This window comes from Larus michahellis, chromosome 10 (genome assembly GCF_964199755.1).
Source record: "Larus michahellis chromosome 10, bLarMic1.1, whole genome shotgun sequence".
Classification (NCBI taxonomy): domain Eukaryota; kingdom Metazoa; phylum Chordata; class Aves; order Charadriiformes; family Laridae; genus Larus; species Larus michahellis.
This window is the reverse complement of record NC_133905.1, coordinates 8,340,232-8,360,714: the sequence shown is the minus strand read 5'-3', so window position 1 is coordinate 8,360,714 and position 20,483 is coordinate 8,340,232. Positions and strand designations below refer to the sequence as shown.

At 37.9% G+C, this 20,483-nt stretch overlaps 1 protein-coding gene across 3 annotated transcripts in view; it reads right to left on the bottom strand.

Moving 5' to 3' along the window:
• Nucleotides 1-20,483, bottom strand: part of ATXN7 (ataxin 7) — an 89,402-nt gene that overhangs the window by 65,936 nt on the left and 2,983 nt on the right. For all 3 annotated transcript variants that reach the window (XM_074603104.1, XM_074603103.1, XM_074603105.1), the window contains exon 2: nucleotides 4,193-4,285. The gene's annotated coding sequence lies outside the window, so the exon portion shown is untranslated. The remainder of the gene's footprint in view (nucleotides 1-4,192; nucleotides 4,286-20,483) is intronic.

The following is a 20,483-nucleotide window of genomic DNA, read 5'->3' as shown; positions in this document are numbered from 1 at the left end:
GGCGTGAGACTGCAGGCATTTTTTCACCTGTACCAGCAGGTTTCATTCTTTTGCCGGGTGGTCCGGGAAAGCCATTCCAACAGGGAACACCCAGCTCAGCTGCTCAGTGCGAATCCGCAAGACAGTCTCCGGGTAGGACCTGAGGTACGAGAACTCTTAACGGGAATGAAAAAGGAAGGATGAATCTGCATCTTCTAAGAACAATGATAACGATTCACCGATGATTTTCCACAATGAAAGTGAAAGGATGCAAGAACTGAAGTGGGAAGGGACAGACGGGGAGAAGCTACACAGGTGTCAACTTTATCAGTACTCAGAAGAAAGAAAAACAGTGAATTCACAAAAAAGTCTGTCAAGGAAAAGAACTGAGGGGCATTACAGCATTAAAGAAAATCAAGTAAGTCAATTCTAGCCAAAAGGTACAAAATGATCAAAAAAGGACTTAAAAACTAAGAACAAATATTATTAGTGAAGACTCTTTGGTAGATGAGGTTCAGGATGAAATGACAACTCCCGTAGCTGATGCGCTGAAGTGAAGTCCTGACCCTCCCGTCAGCTCCTGCCGACAGCGGTGGGACTGGGAGTACATTTTGTGCATTCTAAAAATATGTCTCCAGTATGAGAGGTATAAGGATATAATTGGGCAATTAGGGAAGCAAGAGATAAAAAGTTCATATAAATCAGGATGTCCGGATGATGAGAGAACTATCCAGCCATAACAAAACAGACCATTTAATTTAAGACCCACTATAGAAAAATATTAATACATTAAGAAAAACTCATTATGGTAATCTGTAGTTCACTCTCACCTCCAGTGAAATCAAGCAACTTCTCCCTTTATAACTATACACAGGACCGTGATCCCGCAGAACAATAATCATGAGCAGCACACAATAAAAAAATTCTACAGCAAATCATGGTGGTCTATTATCCTTTTCCCACAGATCCTGGGAACAGGTTGATGTGTATAATTTTGTTTATGAGAAACACTTCAAAGGGGAGCTGAAGATGCTCAGAAGTGCTGGAAGACAGCTACTTTAAATACTGGAATATGAAATTATTGTGGATACCTACTATAAACTACCTGTACCAGGGGAAAGAACGATATTGTTAAGATTAGAAGAGTAATTTAAACTATCCTTTTCCGAGGAGAAGGAATAGGAGAACGGAGGCTAATAAATGTAAGTAAATCTGTGAAGAATTCTGCATTAGGATGAGAATGCAATAGATGCCCCTATCTGTTTATGCTGAAGATCGTATAACATTTTTACACCCAAATTACAAGCCAATGTCATTGCCATGTGTTAATAAAATACACAGTATCTAGCAAACATTGCAAACTCTTCCTTCTTTACTTAGCTATCAAATATGTCTTAAATGCAAGTCAAATTTCTGCAAGAATTGATGTCATAGTGATCTAAAGCAGAATAAGGAATACAAGGAATACAGGAAAATATATCTTTGCCCTGCTTAGACATCACCAAATACTGTAAATTCTTGAAGAGAATTTTACAGAGAAAACACCAATAGCGACACAAAGTTTTCAAGTGTTAAAGGTAAATAGATAAAACTGCACAAAATACATCCAGTTGATGATTTGGAAATCAAACTAATGTTTATTAATTTTACACAAAGTATTAAAATCACCTTTTGAATTTGGAAACATTAAAACGATTTCGGCAACCTAGCTAGCAGATGAATCATTTTAATCAGAGGAATCAGAAATGGGTATGACCTTTTAAATTCTCATTTATACAGAGAGAATACAGTATTACAATTTATAATGATTAAAATACACAGCTATTCAGGTCAATTGTAACAAAACATTAGTGCTGAATTTCCATTTATTGAAATCAAAGCACTCAATGGGAACAGTTTGATATCAATGCTCTTCCAGGAAGCTAACTACCATGCGAGGTTTCATAACCCTGCCTGGTTTCTTGCCAGCTTGTCTACACGGCTCCTTGGCAATTCATTGAGGTAGACGACCCAGGGTTCAAGCACGGCCCACAGGACTCAAGAGTTCTTGAGACCACAATGATGCCTACCTATGATGTGAAGCTGCCTGAGACCGCATACCTCAGAATTTTGGCACGCTGATTAACATCAAATCAAGGATCCTGAGAACCCTTCTTCTCACATCCAATTGCTGCTTGCTGATGCTGCCTGCACTGACCACGTGCTTACCAAGTTAGCAACAAAATACCATACAAATTGGACATGGACAGGCCTATGGGACTTGACAGGATGCACGCAAGGGTGCTAAGAGAGCAGACTATGAGATTGCTGGCCAACTGGCTAACCTGCTGTGCTCAAAGGGTGGTAATGGCTCAACATCAAACTGGCAATCAGTCACAGACAGGGTTCCTTGGGCGTTGACACTGGATTCAATCCTATTCAATATCTTTTAAAATGATCTGTGTGACGGGAGTAAATGCATCCTCGCCAAGGCTGCAGATGACACAAAACTGAGAATACAGGTAGATACACCCGAAGGAAGTGCCACTATGTACAGAGACTGTGACCAGCTGAAAGACTGGCCAGTTCAAGAGACACATTAAAAAAACTGGACAGGGTCCAGCAGAGGGATAACAATTGATTAGAAGGTTGGAAAACTTACTAAGAAATGAGAAGGAGTTGGGTTTGTTCAGCCTAAAGAAGAGAAGGCTCAGGTGGGATGTAATCACAGTCTTCCAATAAACAAAAGATAAAAAAGAGAAGATGGAGGTACTGTCTTCACAAGAGACAGTGTCAGGGCAAGAGGCAACAGGGTACAAGTTGCTTCAGAAGTTCTGTCTGGATACAAGAAAAAAATGTTAACTGTGAGAACAATTAAATATCGGAACAGGTTGCCCAGAGAAATGGTGGACTTTCCTTTGCTGGAGCTATTCAATGCTTGGCTTGACCAGGCCTTGGATAACCTGTTTGCAACAGAAGAGTGGACCAGATGATGTCCAGAGGACTCTTGCAATCTCAACTTTCCTATGATTGTATGAAAATATGCCAGGTACTGCAGCCCTATTTAGTGACGAGGAGCAAGGAAGTAGATAAGAACAATGCCAACTTCAGTTTGCAACCCCAGGCACTCTGCGTTCACTAATACAGCCTCTTCTCAGGCTGCTGGAAAATCCTCAGGAAGCATTTTGTTATAGAAACCTCAGATAATACAGTTTCCAGTGTTACATATAGCAAGAGCCACACCATGACAAACATTCCTCACTTTTCTGTAGCCCAGATTAACTCTGATGCTTAAATAAATTCTGTAGACCAGCTCCATGTTAACTGTAATGGCCCTTTCTGCTGCAATCTATTTTAAAACGTATTAAAAGATGATTTGCACAGCAAATACTAGCCAGACTATAACAGACTGGCTTCTTCAAGAAAAATGCAAACTTAGAGTGAAGTCTTTTCTTTCATGATATCAAGCAAAAATACACAGAATAGTGAAATGCGTATGATGATAAAGAGTAGAGATAAGTGTAAGGGAAACAGAAAGAAACAGATACTGTTTCAGTGAATCAGCAATACCTGAAAAAATAATTTGCACTAGCAGCTTTTTAGCCAAAGTTTCTATTTATCATCATCATTTTCTCTTTTTCCTAACATTCTGCCAGGAACGCTAGTCACGGAGAATAACCCCACTGTGTTAGGCAACTGTACAGGCTTTACCTCAGTTTACAATTCTACTTTCTGAACTTGTAAGATAACAAAACTGTTGCAGCTGGTAGGCTATGGTATATACCAGAGCCTAACAGCCTTCAAATGCTTTAAAGTATCATGGAAACATGGAAATAGACAAAAATAATCATTCAGAAAAATAAGTTTACTTCTTCTAAAATATAATAAATAAATCAAAAATTATGCCTGCCTGCCACATCTTACTTGTTCAAATCAATTCATCTAAGTCATTGAGATATATTATCCAGCTCACTTGTATCTTTTTAAGTCTGACTGTTCCGTGCATTGAACTCCCTTTAGGTTGATTGTAAGGTTGCTTTATTTCCCACTGAAACATATATTAAACACCTGCATTTTTAGGAGGAAAAAAAAAAAAAAAGTCTCCCCACTGCATCTGGTAACACTTCAGACTTGCTTTGCAACCCTGCTAATATCCTGTTCTCCACGCTTCTCACATCTAAAGTATGTGAATATTATGCTTAAGGAAAATATTTGGGTAAGCATGTCACAGTACCTTGAATGTATGGTGAATCGCTGCGTTGATTTATCAATTGATCTTCATCTGTTCAGATTTTGGAAGCTTTGTCTAACTTGTACCTGATTAATTCTGAAAGAAAACAAAACAAAAAGCACAGCAGTAAGACATTGGAAACCTTATCTCCATTTCATAACTATAAATGTATCTTTTTAAAAACTAATAGGAAGCATTTTATCAATTTTGCAAATCCAGTTTCTGCAATGGATTTAAAATTGAAAGGTAAGCAGGGAGCTGTTATGCACTCTTATGCACAGAGCAGCCCTTTAAATGGCAGCCTGACATTACCACAAAGGTATGCATTGGATGAAATCTCAATCTTCAGCCCAGTTACTGCACTTACATCGACTATTACTGACCAGATTTCCAAGCAGACGGTTGTGTGTCTGTATCACAAGCTGGTAACACCACAGCGCTGGATTTTCTACACAGGATTTTTCTAGAATGTAGCACGACTCCAACAACAGGGGCTCCCGGTGCACAGTCATTGACATTTTTACCACCATGTCATAGAACGCGGACAGCTAAAAATGATCCCTCACGTAATAGTCATTAGTGACTATTACTGTATCGCTGATGAAGAATTTAAGAAAAATTAGAGAGATGTGCAGATTGAGGCCTTTCCCACGAAAGGAACTTTCATCATCTCAAGCTCAGGTTTTCAAAATCCTTTTGTTCAATGCTTGTAAACTTACTGTTTATATAAACCAAATTTAAGCCCAGTTTGCTTTGGTTTAGCATAAATCGATGTCTCATTGGTTAAAGCTAAACCAAAGCCCTGTTAAAACTTTAAAAAAATTTCAAGCACCCTTGTGCACAGGTTATGTTAAAGATCAAATAATTGATTTTTATAAGTGCTTTGAAGTTTAATTGGTGATTTTTTTTTCATCTACTCAAAAGTCATGAAGTTAGATATAAATAAGCCAATCTAGCGCTGGGACCGGATGACACTTCAGACAAAACTATTTTTTTCCCCTCCAAGGATTAAAGTCCAGACAAGAGGAATGCAGTCCAAGAGGGCACCCAAGCTGTCCCACAGGCTGCAGGGCTCTGCCCCAGTGGAAGGTGCAGAACGAAGCTTTTCCTGGCTTCTGCTGCTCCCCTGGGAAGCTGTCTGCAAACCAAGTTCATGTCTTTAAAGTCTTCTTATGCACCGAGGGTAAAAGCCTTTTTATTTTTTTTTTTCTTTTCTTTTAAACTGCAGCTTAGCAGCTGACGCTATCTTGACTGAGATCACCTACACATATATTTACAACTTCAGAGCTTTACCCTGCTCAGTGACATACTTGATCCTAAGAAACACATCCGAGCTTAATTATATTCTAGTTACTCAATGAAATCCAAAATTTTCTTGTCTGCAGTGGACAACACTTGAGATCAAGTCCAGTACTATTTTCTCTCTCTCCTGTGTAGTCATTGTTCCGCTTTATGGTTAATAAAAGTGATTGTTAACAAATTTCTACACCAGTAGAAGTCTCAGAAAGCATTGTGTTTCCTTATTACACATACAAATCTCATTGAATGCTACAGTATAAAATTTTCTCTTCAGCTCTTGCTGCTCCTCACTGGGAAAGGCAACGCGGCGTTTGTCAAAAATCCTTTTTCTCCTTTGTTTTTTTTAGGACAGGAAACTGAATTCATATGGACCATTCCCTTCACGGAAGATCATTCCATGTTTAGCCTCAAAGTCCCAATTCCTTCAAGCATATGATCTCCCTGCTGTGAAATTAACTCACTTCTTCATTTCTACCCTAATTTCTTTAGGGGGCATGAGAGCTCTGCTACCAAAACACCCCTTCTTTTACCCTGACGTAAATGTTATTTGTTAGATGAAAGGCAAGTTCCATTGCTTCATGCAAAAACGAAAACAAAAACTACCTATAAAACAGAAGACTTCTCCAGAGACTTTAAAGTCTAGGAGCAGGGCAATAAGTAAGTGGTAAGTACAAAAAAAAAGGACCAGATGAGGATGAAGGAAGGATCAGCAAAAATTTCATTCCTATATACAAGAGATCAGAGCGTACTATGTCACCACCTGTGAATTTTGCTGTAGGGATTACATCTGGAGTTGAGTTTGAAGGAAGTTAAGAGAATAAGTTTCAAAAGAGTAAAGTGACAGCTTAACGACCCTTTAAAGAGAACTCTTTCTCTGGATAATGGGTGGCAAAGAACAGGAATGATTCTTGTTGAGAATTTACAGCAGGTCAATTACAACCACAACTGTCAGCGAAGAGTAATGCAAGGAAGCGATGGGATGATTGAGAATAAGCCAGGAGGAGCTCTCTCTCCAGAAGGCAAGCGCTTTGGTACCCTGGAAAAGGGAGAGCCAGTTGAAAGATGGAAAGATGACAAAAATAGCCAAAGCAGCAATCCAAGAAAATGGAAAAAGGCCTGCATTTTCAAACCGGGGAAGCGGACTGAGCATTATGCCACTCTCGATGCCTGACTACCCAAGAAACTTGGTTGCAATTGCTATTTAACACTTTGAGGAGTTACTGATATGCAAGACAGGAAACCACAGCCTGGCAGAGCAAAAGCTACATCCCAGTCAAAATCGTATCTACACAGGCATATATAATAAAAACATAGTTACAATGACTAATGCATATTATCCATTTAAGGGGAAACACATTTCCATGAGAATTGTAATTGCAAATCAACTTATTAAAATAAAGGAAATGTAAACGTATGTGATAAAGCATCCCTAACTTTTGAAAGTATCACAACTAATGCCTCAGCTATCCAAATTCCTTTAAGCCTTTTTCTTTCCAGCTGTCAGAAATCTATGCCAAAGGATGCGCCTAAATTTTGGAACATTCTCGTCTGTTATCTACTAAATATCCAAGTTTAAGCTAAAATACCATGGCTACACTTACACAAAGATTTGGACGTGCTAGGTATAATCACCCCAATACTGGGCTTCATTTAGACATTTTATAATTATGGGGATAACCTAGTGAGGTCTTACTCTGTCCCTTCGAAAAATGCGTGCAGGAGGCGTGCATCGAAAGAACGCGAGCTGGCCAGCAGAAGGCTCGGGGCTGTGGTTATGGCTAGTGAGTAGCTCAAGGGTAAATCAGAGCAATTCTCAGGCTAATCTCATTTGTGCTGGAGACTGACTTGGGACCCACCAACGGCAGAATCTCAGGGGGTCAAAGAGGGTAAAAGAACTGGGAGCTCTACCAACTGCATAATTGGCCCTCCCATTCCCTTCGGGAGACACAATTCTTTACATCTTCATAGATTAAAAAAATAAGTACTAGCTACACGCTTCAAATAGAGACTAGATACTAAACATCTGTAAATACCAAGTACAAAATTGTAGCATCTTGACATTTCATATAGTTCCTATGTATACCAATATAAAATATATCTCTGAATTACCTGATTATTTGCTACTATTTGTGCAACCACAAATGCAACAGAATATTCGGTGCAAAATATAATAATGATACAAGTTATTCTAAAACTACTTCAAACATGCATAGGTATCTTCATGGATAATGAGAAGGGTCAAACTTAAATAACTAATATCTTAGTTACTAAATAATTAATATCTTAGTCAATGGAGAAGCAACAACACCTTTCGGGTATTTCTAAATAAATCAATAAAAATTGTAAAATAATTATGCACAACAAAGTGCACTTGAGGGGTCTTAACTTTGACTACTGTCATTTTCCTTTGTCTAATGGCAACAGGGAAAGATTTGCATTCATTATATTGCTCAACAAATCATGTTATCCCTAATTTTAGTTTTACCTTCCAACAATTTCTCTTTCAACTTCGAAGTCTTCTTTAGCAGCAAGATTAACAAAGTCATAAGAAGCCTTTGGATATTGCATTTCAACAGCTTAAGTACAACCACACAAAGCAAAGAACAGAAAGGTTAAAAAAATACGTGGTTTCAGAATTAATGAAAGATATTCTGTAAGCGAGTATCCTGTCTTATATTTCAAAACACCTGCATCTTGCAGCATGATTTATATCACCATTTGAAAGTTCAATCCATAAAAGACGTTAGCTTACTGCAGCAAACTAAGATAAATAAGGACAGTTGAAATTATATTTATCCATTTCTTTAAAAATGGTATTTATATACATCTATAGAGAAGAAAAAGATATATTCTGCATTTTGTGCCACAGGAATATTTCATACCAATTACAACTTGTATTACATCAGAAACACAAACAACAAAAGGCTGGTAGCAAGCAATAAGACACTGGACATCAGGATTTTCCACTTTTTTAAATAAATAAAATCCTGATTGGCTCATTTAAAAGCGTGCATGAAGTAAAACAGTAGTGTTAAAAAGAATATACAAACGTATAATATAAACATACTTTTCAAGGCAGAAAGGCACAGCTAATCAAGACAATGCAAAGTACATGATTAACATGATTTGCAAAATTTATTACTGAGCTTCACTGTTAAAGGTAATATTATTCAAACTACACTGTCACGGTTATTGCAGATTAAAGATTTCAAATTAGCTCCTCATGTATATCATTATTGTGAGTGGCTGCATTTTATCTGTCTAATTTTAAATTACTGCAGGCAGATGAAAGTCATCTTAAATTCTGACTCATAATTTAGGTACCATACCACTAACCTTAACAGAGATGCTGGTTCTTACACAGGTACACCACTATTCTCAATGTAAACAAAGGACACTGGCATGCACCCCGGGCTAAGGATGTCAGCATTTTTCAAACACCTTTCTGACTGTTCCATGTTATGGTGATGCAATATGACCTACATTTTCAATGGCCAAAGAGAGAGAGAGAGATAGAAAGGGAGGAGATAGAGAAAAGAAAGACAGACAGACCTTTGCTGTCCTTATCCTCCATTAATTACAGCTTTAACCATCCCTCGTGGGGATGGTAATGGGCAAGAATAAAAGCAGAATAACCTTATGCTAAATTCTGAATAAGAAGCTGAAAGATAGGCTAGGGTAAGAAATTGCAAGATTTTTTTTCTACAAGCTTGTGAACAAGTATGTAGTAATACCCTCGATGGGAAAGAACAGTAGAATCAATAATTTTATAATCAGTTGCCAGTATAAAGCTGTCTGTAATACAGATGCTTATTTTACCACCTTGTTTTTAACACCTTATATTTCCCACCCTGTCCCTACTGCTTCATTCCTATGTATTCCCTTTAGATCTCAAAATGAAACACAAAATAATCCACATCATTATCATCATTTCTCCAGACAGAGAAATTGAGGGAGGAGGAGTGATTTGCCCACAGTTACCTACCAGGCCCAAGGCAGGGCTGGGAACAGAAAGCATCACTCTTCATTATCTCTGTACTGTGCAATCTATTAGGGACTGTGATACCTGTCATCCTAATATGTAATCTTGACATAATACCAGAATTATCTCTATCTTGTCTTTCTTGCACATGAACTTCACACAGAAAACTGTACTAAATTACTGCTACCTCTCAGAAAGCTTCCCCTCAAAAACCATAGCCCACATTTCTCAAACTGGCGCGGGAAAGGCACTTGACTGTGAATTGTAGAGCTTTGCTCAAAATGTCAATGGTATTTTTCATTATAAACATGTAAAAATAAAGACATAATTAAAACTTTGGTTGCTTTTTCATTCTTCTGCAAGTAAAGCACCTTTCCTTTCAAAAATCAGTAGTTTTCCACAATTAAAGTAGTACATTAAGAAATTTTAAGCTTGTTGCTAGGATTGTATTAAGGACAAATCAGGATTTGATTTCCAGTTACACTTTCTTAGTGCAAAAAATGTCCTGCAGAATATTTTCAAAGCGCTTACAGGATCACAGCCCCTTTACTAATGCTGGTGGTTAACAGAATACACACTGTAACAGTAAATCATTTTCTTATTATTGAAACAGAAGGCCAAAACTTGATCTTAAGTATATCTCTATAAACCCGGAACGGCTCCAGCGCTTTCCAGAGAGTTTCTGGGGATTTGCATGCATGTAAACAAGACTGTAATTTGGCACTGCGTTGTAAACCAGACATCAATAAAATGTATAGATTAATTCCTGGTTTGGAACTGTATTTATTATAACAATAGCTTTCTTATCAAGCAGTATTCATCTCATGAAGTGCAATCAGCCCTACACAGTAGCGAGTGCTGAGAAACTGTTGTTCCTTTGCTTGGGTGCTGCTGCCTTTTCTAACAGCAGTGTTGCAACAAACTGGTTAGTAGTGAGGAGTTAGGAAGGCAAACAGCACCTCTGTGGAGAAAGGGAGAGAAAAGCCCACCCTAACTTTAAAGAGAAGAGACAGAGTGGAATGTCAAGAGACAGACTGCTAACAAGCATGAAGGAAAGGAATTACCTGCAAAATGATGGGAAGGAGTTTGAAAATTAGGTGAGGATGGACACTGCAAAGGGAGGATGGACGGACAGGGGGTGGTGGAAGACACAAGGTCTTAAGCAAAAGGAGAACTATTTCTTCAATAACAGACGCTCCTGAGACTGTGCGAAAATCCTCACTCGATTAAATGAGATTACGATCACGCATTCCTCCACTCCTGTTATCCCTGGTTGCACCTTGGTCAATCTATTTTACTCTTTGAAACTGAATTTAGCCGGAAACTGGCGTTTCTCCCATTATAAACAAATTTATTTTTATTAATTAAGGACAAAGTCTCACCGATATAAAAAAAGTCTCTTCATTATTGTCAGCATTACTAAAGGTCTCTTTAGTCAATGTTTCCCTGCAACATTTTCTCAGTTTCTCTTATTTTTTTGCACCCCCCCCTTTTTTTTTTTCTTTTCTTTCTTCATAGTATCTCTGTTGCAGGGAGAGAAGCTGAGGTGACACTTTTATTGCTGTCCAACACCATAAAAATTCCAGCCAGAGAAGCCAACCGGTGCAGAGACTTGCAGGGTCCAGGCCAAGCAACCCAGAACGATCCTTCCCTTTGCCTACCGGTGACTGCCATCTAGAGACAGAGAACACCGCCTCTCGTGAAACACAGTGCTGGTAACATGGAGAAAAATGTTACGGCAACGAGGGAAATGTCAATCCCACTCAAAAAACCCAAGAACTCATATTCTAGGAAGTTGCAACTAGCTTAAAAAAATTAAATTCTTTGGGTTTCTCTTCTTAACATGCCTTCTGATTTGGCCCACGCCTCCCTGCTTTTCTCTGAAAACTGCAATTGCATTTTGTTATAAACACTTAAGTTGTACACCTGGGGAAAATATATATAAGATAGCACTACACTGCTTTCCAAGTAAATCCTGTGTTTCAGACTGTTTGCTAAGAAACATGCATGCTAAGAAACTGATACAAAATCTCATCATTAGCTAAAGAAGCAACAGCCGCATTTCAAAGACTACCTGTGTAAAAATGCTGACAAAGCTTTAACATTAATGGCATTGGTGATATCAGTGAGATTAAAAATGTCTTTCTAGTGGCATGAAACTTAATTTAAAAACCTTAGCATTTTCATTTTAATACATTCATACTGACCCAAATATACTAGTGGCTTAAATGTCTACAAAAGCCCACCCAAGCCAATGTCACTTCTTACACACTGTAAATTTGACACATACTTATATACTATATTAATTCACAGCTGTTTATTATACAATATGAAATCATATCTTTTTCTAACTACTACTACTTATGTAGCTATTAATAGTGCACTCAATACTCAAGCATTCATCAACCAACCACTATATACTCTTTAACTGAATAAAAGGAAGGCTTTTTTGTTATTATTTACCTGGAGAATGTAACTATTTGCATTTTAACACATTCCCAGTAGCAGTTACCTTCTCTGCAAACCATACACAGATATGAAGCCACAGCTGTGTAAGTAAGCGCAAGCATACTCTTTAGCAGTGGCTAATAATGCCTTGTCAAGAAATCAGTTCTCCACTTTCCTCGCTCTTCTGCTCATGGTCAAGAAGACAGGTAATGAAGCATTATAAAAACACACGATTTCTTCTCACATTTATCATTGCAATAGACACACAACCGCCAGGTCACACATTATACCTCCTCTTATTGCTAGTCCCGCTAAGAAATTAATTTTTCCTAAGGGGATACATATTCACAGATAAAATGAAATTAAGTGGGATCACAAAGCTTGCTGTTGAACATGGCTGCCTACCTATGAACCAAATGCCAAGCTGTAGTCTAGTGAAATCGGCAATTTCTACCTCCTGCATGCATGCAGCCAGCTGGAACAATTGCTCATTCTGATCCACACTCAGGCCACACTTCTTCCCTACAAGGCACTCCATGAATCCTCTTAGTTTTTCCAAGTAGAATAACAATTCTATAACTGGCCTGGATGCAACATTACAGCAGAGAAGAGTAATTAAATGGGAGGAGAACAGGTACTCGGTACAGCATGGTCCTGCAAGAAACACCCCCCAAAAAACCAAATCCACTGAAAAACATAACCTTCACTTGACACCTACCATAGCCTTTCTTACAGATATAAAAAATTCCAGTTGAAATAGAACCGTTAAACAGGTCACAGAGGTGGAAAATAGGTTTTCGCATGTATCAATTACGTACTCTGATCCTATTAAAATCTGCGCAATGTGTAGTTAGAGGTCTGCTAACCGAAGGAGGGGTGGAAGGAACCTCCAAAGGTCAGACAGTCCATCAACTCAGCCCCAGGGCGTGATAACTAAGCTATCTGGCAGGAACAATACAGGTACTCCAACCTGTTCTTAAACACCTCAGGCAACGGAAGCGCCATTGTCCCCAGAGGTGATTATTCCAACCTTTCAATACTTCCAGTAGACAACAGTGTTTGTCCACGCTGAATCTTCATGGCTGCAATTCAATCTATTTCTTCCCCTACCTGCCATACACCCCCCCCAGCTTTGCAATGCTCTTCAATATATCTGTCTTCTCACCCTCTCAATCCCCTCTTACTTAAGGAATCACCTTCTTTTGCCACTTGTTTATGCATCATGTTTTTCAGATTTTGAAGTAATTGCACTGGCATCTCCATACTTCCTCTTTCCTAATTTCATTCAATACAGACCCTGTTGTCCTGCCTGTGGGCAGTTAATTAGAACTTTATTTCAAAACTAAAGGAGACTGAGCAATTTGATTTTCAGAAACTCAAGATCCTTAATAACATACGTATTTTTTTAATCTAACAAAATTTAGGAAGCTCAGCTGGAACACAGTAGGCACTCCTTCCACATGTAGTGTTTTGTACTTAAAAATAAACCAAGCAAAAGTATACGTAATATTCCTATCACTTTAAAAATTCAAGTCATGTTCCAGAGATGATAAAATGTCATTATTATGGTGTGAGCACAAATATAAAAATGAGGTTGGCCCCATTGCCCTGCAGCAAAACTATGCACTTTCCTGTTGATGTCAGAGCTGGTGCACAAAGAAGAGCTGGTGAAGCACTAAGAACACAGAAAGATACTTGCCAAATGGCAAGAAAAAGGAAAAAATAAATCTGAAAGCATTCAAGTAAATCTTTATAAAATATGACCACATAAAAGTGGGGTTTTTCTTTTATATATCCTCAAATATTATATTCATGTGCATAAACTCTCAATAGCTACATTTTCTATTTTTAAAGTGTTTATATTTCTAAAGCAAATTTTACTCTTAAGCTTTAAACTCTGATAAGAACAGACAACTGTATCACAGTCTCAATATTCCTCTTGATGGGAAGATCTTTGACTTGACATCAGATGATTTTTGGCAAAAGAGATCATGGAATTTCCAATGACTCTTTTCTCCTTTCTCAACCAAAAGGACAATGGAGCCTAGCAAAGTCTGGGCCCTGCTGACAACTGGATTAACAGAAATCATTCTTCTTTTACTACAGTGACACATAGTTAAGGTAATATTTTCCTATTTCTACAGCTTTGTCAAGAAAAATTCACATTTTGACGTGAATTACTATACTACTTTTCTCGAGCGCAACAAACAGCACTGTACCCTACCCATATCTACTAGAAGCTTTTTTGTGCTAGGGCTACCCCTTACTTATTTTTCCCGAAGCAACGACAGTATTGCAGCTGCTTAAGAGACAGCGCCTGCACAGAAGCCAACAGAGGAAAAACTGCTTATTTAAAGATGACGACTATACTTGTCGAATAACTTTCAGAGGCTTCTTTGCAGGAGCAGCACGTTCTGATAGCAACCATCTCCACAGAAGAGCAACAAGGAGAAGCACCACCAGAAAAAAAGATACAGAATAGCAATTGTACTCACTGATACAAGCAGAAAAAGAAGAAAAACGTAGGTTGCAAAATAGCTGTCTTAGAGTTGTAATTCTCTGTGCCAAATATAGTAGGCCAGTCCTAGAAAGACACAATGGGGAGCAGACAATTGACTCTATAAAGAGGCAATTACAAATAAAGAAGATTTGATAAGACTAATCCAGTCATTAGGAAACTCGTTACCTATATTATCATCATATTACAAGTCTACGCCAACATCGGAGAGGACTAGTCAAGTTCAAAATCCCTTCGAGAGCTCGCAAGGCCAGGACTGAGCTCTTTAACGTCTACATTTGAAAACAGCAGCTCTTGAGCTATTTCCTCCCATTTGTTTGATGACATAAACTACAGTTGCAGTCAGTTGCACCTCTTTGTGCAAGTCTTTCACGTAACAACAGGAAAGAAAAACTTCACTAGAAAACCTGACTGTAAATATCCTCCTATTGCAATCCCGGCAAAGTGGCTGCAGCTCAAGCACAATTTAGGTTCTTTTAAAATGAAATTTCAAATTCATGACATTTTAAAAACAAAATCCCATATGTTTTATTTTAATATACGTGCGCACAATTTTATTTCAGGATATGCTATTGTTCAACACCATCCTAACTTTACATATATATATATATATACACACACACGCCCCAAAAACCACAAACAGATCTCAAAAATGAAAAAAAACCCCAAACTGTAACTGCCAAAGCGACACTGGAATGAAACTGAAGTGAAAATGTTTACAATGAACCACTAAATCACAGGTGTACACTTGTAGTTATTATTAGCAAGGCTTTGTTTTACTCTCATCTCTTACAATCCAATCTTTATTCATTTAAGTTATAAAATCCAATTTATCTGCCTTGCCTCTTTTATTAGTTCAATTCTCTCCGTGTATAATCAACATTTAAATTTTTATTAAAATAAAGGCAAAAGGCAGAGGACCAAAACCAACTCCTCCTCGTGGTTTTCAAACATCCTGCATCTAACGTTTTGCAAAAGAAAAAACAAGCAAACCTGAATGCTGGTTTACAACAAGTCTCTACTAAAACATTGTTATAACAAAAGTTACCTTGGGAGTTTTGTAAATACTGTTAAAAGAAATAACATTTTGGACTTAATGGTTTGGGCACACATATAACTACTTTCATACCTCAACTGAAAATTTACGTGTATATGTAAGTACATATGTATATACACACACTTTATATATAACATATTTTGTGACCAATTTCTCTTTTTCCCCAATGACATTAAGTTTTCTTTTTACCTTTTGCAATCCACCACAACAGTTTATGAAGCAGAAAATTTTATTCCACTACTTGTTTTCTTCTGTTTACCTATACTTTTCAAGTCCAAATTCTATTCCTGCTTGCACATAAAATTTGGCAATTACCAGGAAGGCACTCATACATCTTTGAACAGAATCCGATCTTCAGTTCAATACATTTGCCACACTTGCTTGTTTTTCTCTTGCACTTCTGAAACTACTTGTTTGCTTTTATGGATTATTTCCTTAAATGCCTTAGTCCTTGGTCATCTAATATCTCTGTGTTGGGCCATACAGTCGTGTTCAGACTTTCTGACAGCAACACCACCTCATACTGGTCAACAGCCCGGTGATTACAAAATTCACTCTGATGGAAAGAATTATGGGCATTAATCCCCTCAGGAAGGAGGATAGCTGGGCTGAAGTCTCCCACACATGTGGTGAGCAGTCTAGCGGATAACAGCTCTGTTAATGATGAAAAAGGGAACCAGAACCATTGCCACCTCCTGGGTTTTGAAAGCAAAGATTGACCTTTGCTCCCTCTTTGAAAGAAAGGGCTTATGATACTAATTTCAAGAGAGCGTGAATCCGAAATGCTCCCTAGAGAAAGGTGCTTAGCCCTGGATATAGGCAGGATTTAAGCACATTCCTACTTTGGCTACTGAGTAGAAAATGTGCAGATTCATCATTTCCTTCAAGCTGCTCCGGCTGGTACAATTTTAATGAAACACCAGCAAATACTAAACCATTTGGCCCCCTCCACCTTCATGGAAACACAATCCAAGTGGCCTCAACCTTCCCTTTGGAACAACCAGCTTGAAAAAGGCAAGGAAATGCCATAACCTGCATCTGCCCCTTCTCGATCTGAGAGTCTCTGCTGGAAAAGACCAGTTATCTTCACGTCATACACCTCTTGAAATATTTGTTAAACCATATGCTTTCATGGCAACTGAAGCAACAGTTTAGAAGCTACATTTGGCCCACTCGAAAAAGAAACTGAGGCGAGCGTGCCTTCTTCCTAAAAAGGCCACAACTTCTCTTTGGGGTTTTACCCTGTTTCCAGTCACTATTGGTAGGATAACGATGGTCAGAAATAAAGTTCAGCGTTTTCATTCAACATATGACATACTTAAACCTAAAACTGAGCAGGCATCACCAAAGCAGGCGAAAGTGCCCCCAATTATTTCTGTTACACTGCTCAGGCTTGTACTTCACTCAGAAATCAGGGGGTGAGAACAGGCTTCAGTGTATCATGTTTTATGGGAACTGTAAATTGGAGCTGTGGTTAAACACTACCCACTGACAGAGTTACTCTGTTAAAAGAAAATAAATCATAAAATAATCCAAAGCAAACTATAAACCCAATTTAAAAGCAGAAATATATGTTTATTGATATAGACCTGATACTCTCTTCATCTTCTGAGATAGAAGTGTTTCTTCCAGCATCTCTCCATGACGCAGCCAAGCTTAAAGAAGCCTTGTAAAATTTCTAGGTCTTCTTTTACAGATTTGGACTGCCTTTATTTTTTTTTTTTTTTTTTTTTAATAAGACAAAACAAACCCAACCAACCAACTTCTATTAAACTTTGAAAAGCTGACTCAGAAGCTGCGCAATCGCTCCGGTTCAGCTTTCTTAGCCGAGTCAAAGCATCTGGCCACGTGATTCAGAAAACACCACTCTGAAGTCAGGCAAGAGCTGCTTTCCAAAGGAGGAAATGCCTGTTTTCCCTTGTAATTTCTGTGCAAAATTTCCTCAGTAGCACTAACAGTTATTTATTTAAATACCCTATGAGTAAATATGATATTCACAACTCTCTCACTGTTCATCCAATGTTTCAAGCCACAGTTAAACACAAACATTTACCACTTGGCCCAATGCCCGCAGAGACAAATTCTTCTTCTTAGTCAGTGTAAAACCTCATTCAACATCCACCTCTTCCTCTCAAAACTAGCACGCCACCGATGATCCTCACGGCCCAATGTAAATGCTACCAAACCCAAGAATTGCAGGATTGGGGAAGAAAAAAATAAAAATATGCTCTTTTTTATTAGAAAAATAAAATAAAGAAAGCCACACTGAGAACATCCTGCCAACAAACTAAGAGGCTACTAGATAACTGACTAATCCTGCCAACAATAATTCCAAAAGAATAGATGGCTGCTTCCTTACAAAATACACAAAATACAAAATGCCATCCTAAACTTACCTGACAGTCATTTTAAAATCACAGAATGCAGACACCATGTGGGATCTCCGAGGCATTGCACAGGCATCTGGACTACGGTGTTAACGATTTTTAGATTAAAAGAAAAATCTAACCATCTGATCTGTCTGGCAGCAGTTTCATGAGACTGAGTTTCATGAGATACCTGCTAAAAACCCTTGACTTTCTTGCCAAGTGGGAAGCTACCAAATCACCAGTAATAGGTACCATGACCCCGTGGGTGTACCACTTCTAACTTCTGATAATTCCACTGCCTCAATTAAAGCACCTTCTGACACACGTGCGAGGCATGCTTTCATTTGCTGGGAGCATCCCTGCCCCTGTAAGCTCAGTTTTCTACACCGAATACCTAAATTTCCAGTATCATGCAGTTCCAACTTAAGTTTGACATGCTTTAATAAAATGTACAATAATTAATCTTCACCTTCATACATATTCAGTAGGATCCAGATCCGAAATGTAGAAAGCTGTTACGTAGTTCCTGTGACAATATCTGGAAAAGGGCAATATCAGAATGCCACCTGTATAATCTAGATTAAGCAAGAGACAGAGCCTTACTTAGGAAAAAGTTATTTAAAAGGACAATGAAGCACAATTATATTTTTTTTTTAAGGGACTAAGACAAGCTTTTGTCTCCTTTCATTAGAAATGTAGTAGTAGTAATGAAATGTCTTTATAACAAACACAGTGTTTCCAGTACTTGTATTTTTCAACTGGCTTCTGTCCAAAATTCTAGAATTTTACATGCTTCTTTTACTTACAAAGTGAAAAATAAGAAATAAAAATAATCCTGCAGCCCATAACGTGTGGTTACGTTATTATCTGATAGGAGCCTGGTTTTTAAAGTACAGTATTAAGAGTGCATTTAATCAATCTTGGTAACACAGGCAGAAGACAGCAAAATTGATTACTGTTCAGCTAATAAAATGTTGCATTTTAAAATTATTGTTATTGTCACTACAGTTGCAACAAGTATTTTCACTCTCCTTTCCCTCGTTACATTGTAATTCTGTGAAAATGTGCTAGCTCTGCAGAAACACAAGGGTCCGAGTCAGGAAAGCTTTTTACAAGGCTAAAAACCACATTGCTTAGAATCCTAAAAAAAAAAAAAGAAAGAAAGAAAAGAGAAAAAAGAAACCCTACTACTTTTTTTTTTACCACAATCATTGTATTGAAAAATTTCAGTTTTATTATTTTAGTATCTGCAGAACTAGACAGCCAGTGTCTAAGAAATTTTACAGAATGAGATGACAAGCTCTTGAAACACTGATGCTAGTTTTCAGTAAACGCTGAGGCAAGAGAAGGCTGCAAAGAAAATATAACACACTAACATAATTTAAGACGAGAAAGCAGGGTGACACCAATAGGTTAGCTTGTTATCAGTCTTACACAATATCATGGTACACAATCAACAAAGAAATAAAGGATGGTGGTAAAAAGTAATGCTAAACATAGGCTTACAGAAAGTAGGTCTCGCTAAATAAATTTGGTATGGCTTTCTGACAAGAATATAGGTTGGACTGGATAAAAATACCTTGTAGTTTCTGACCTACTATACTTAGATCTCTGTAAGATTTAGCGCCACATAACAGTCTGATTTAGAAGTTATTCAACACGAAGAAAACCTGGAATCTAAAACTACCTCATAAATTATTAGGGAGGCTTAGGAAAAATATTTTAAATCCACCTCATCAATAGTTAAAGCTGTTTTCTTAGCTCTAAAAATCATAGCTCATTATAGCCTGGAATACTATAAAAAGCTTCTTCCCCTTTAACTTTTTCTGCAGTTGGAAAAAAAAAATAACCACAGTTAAAGAAAAGGGGAGGAGGTATAAAGTCACTTTAGACTTTGCCTTTCATAGATTTTTTTTTTTCAGGAATGAAAACTTCAACATTAACAGATTTCCTCAATAAAAAAAAAAATCTGGTGTACTTAAAAACCATTTTCAGCAAGGAAAGGATACTGACAAAAAATCTGAGCCAATTCCGCACACATGTAACATCTTGCAGTACTAAACTTACCTAGCTTATACTTCTTGTATTCAGAGTCACCTGGAAACATTACAGAGGATCATTTAACACTTTTGACAAGGACAGGTGTGCAACAAATTATTATGTATAAGCTGCTTCAGGGTCTTACCATATGGCACACATAAAGGAGTTCAAGGAAAGAGGCAAAACTACATCACATTTAGCTTAGTTGAAAGCTTGCATGCACAGGTACTTATTCCAAAAGAGCTGGCATGGAGTAAGGTGCTATATACCCTGTGCAAGACATTTTTTTCCTACTGCATGAATCTCCAATACTGTTGCCGTATGGAAGGTCGAGTGCTACTCAGTGTTTTTGCCAGTCAACTGAAGGATTATTCTATATAGAAGACTAGCTGATCGAACCTGCACAGAATACACAGACTGGTGAACGACAAATAAATAAGAGCAGGTCAACCCTGCTTCAGTAATCTACATCACATGTGACACTGAATTAATGGAAAAAACATGCTCGTATACAGCCCAGTGCAACATATGCTCCATATATGTGAAACAAGGGTTGTTTCATACTTAGAAGATGAGGAACT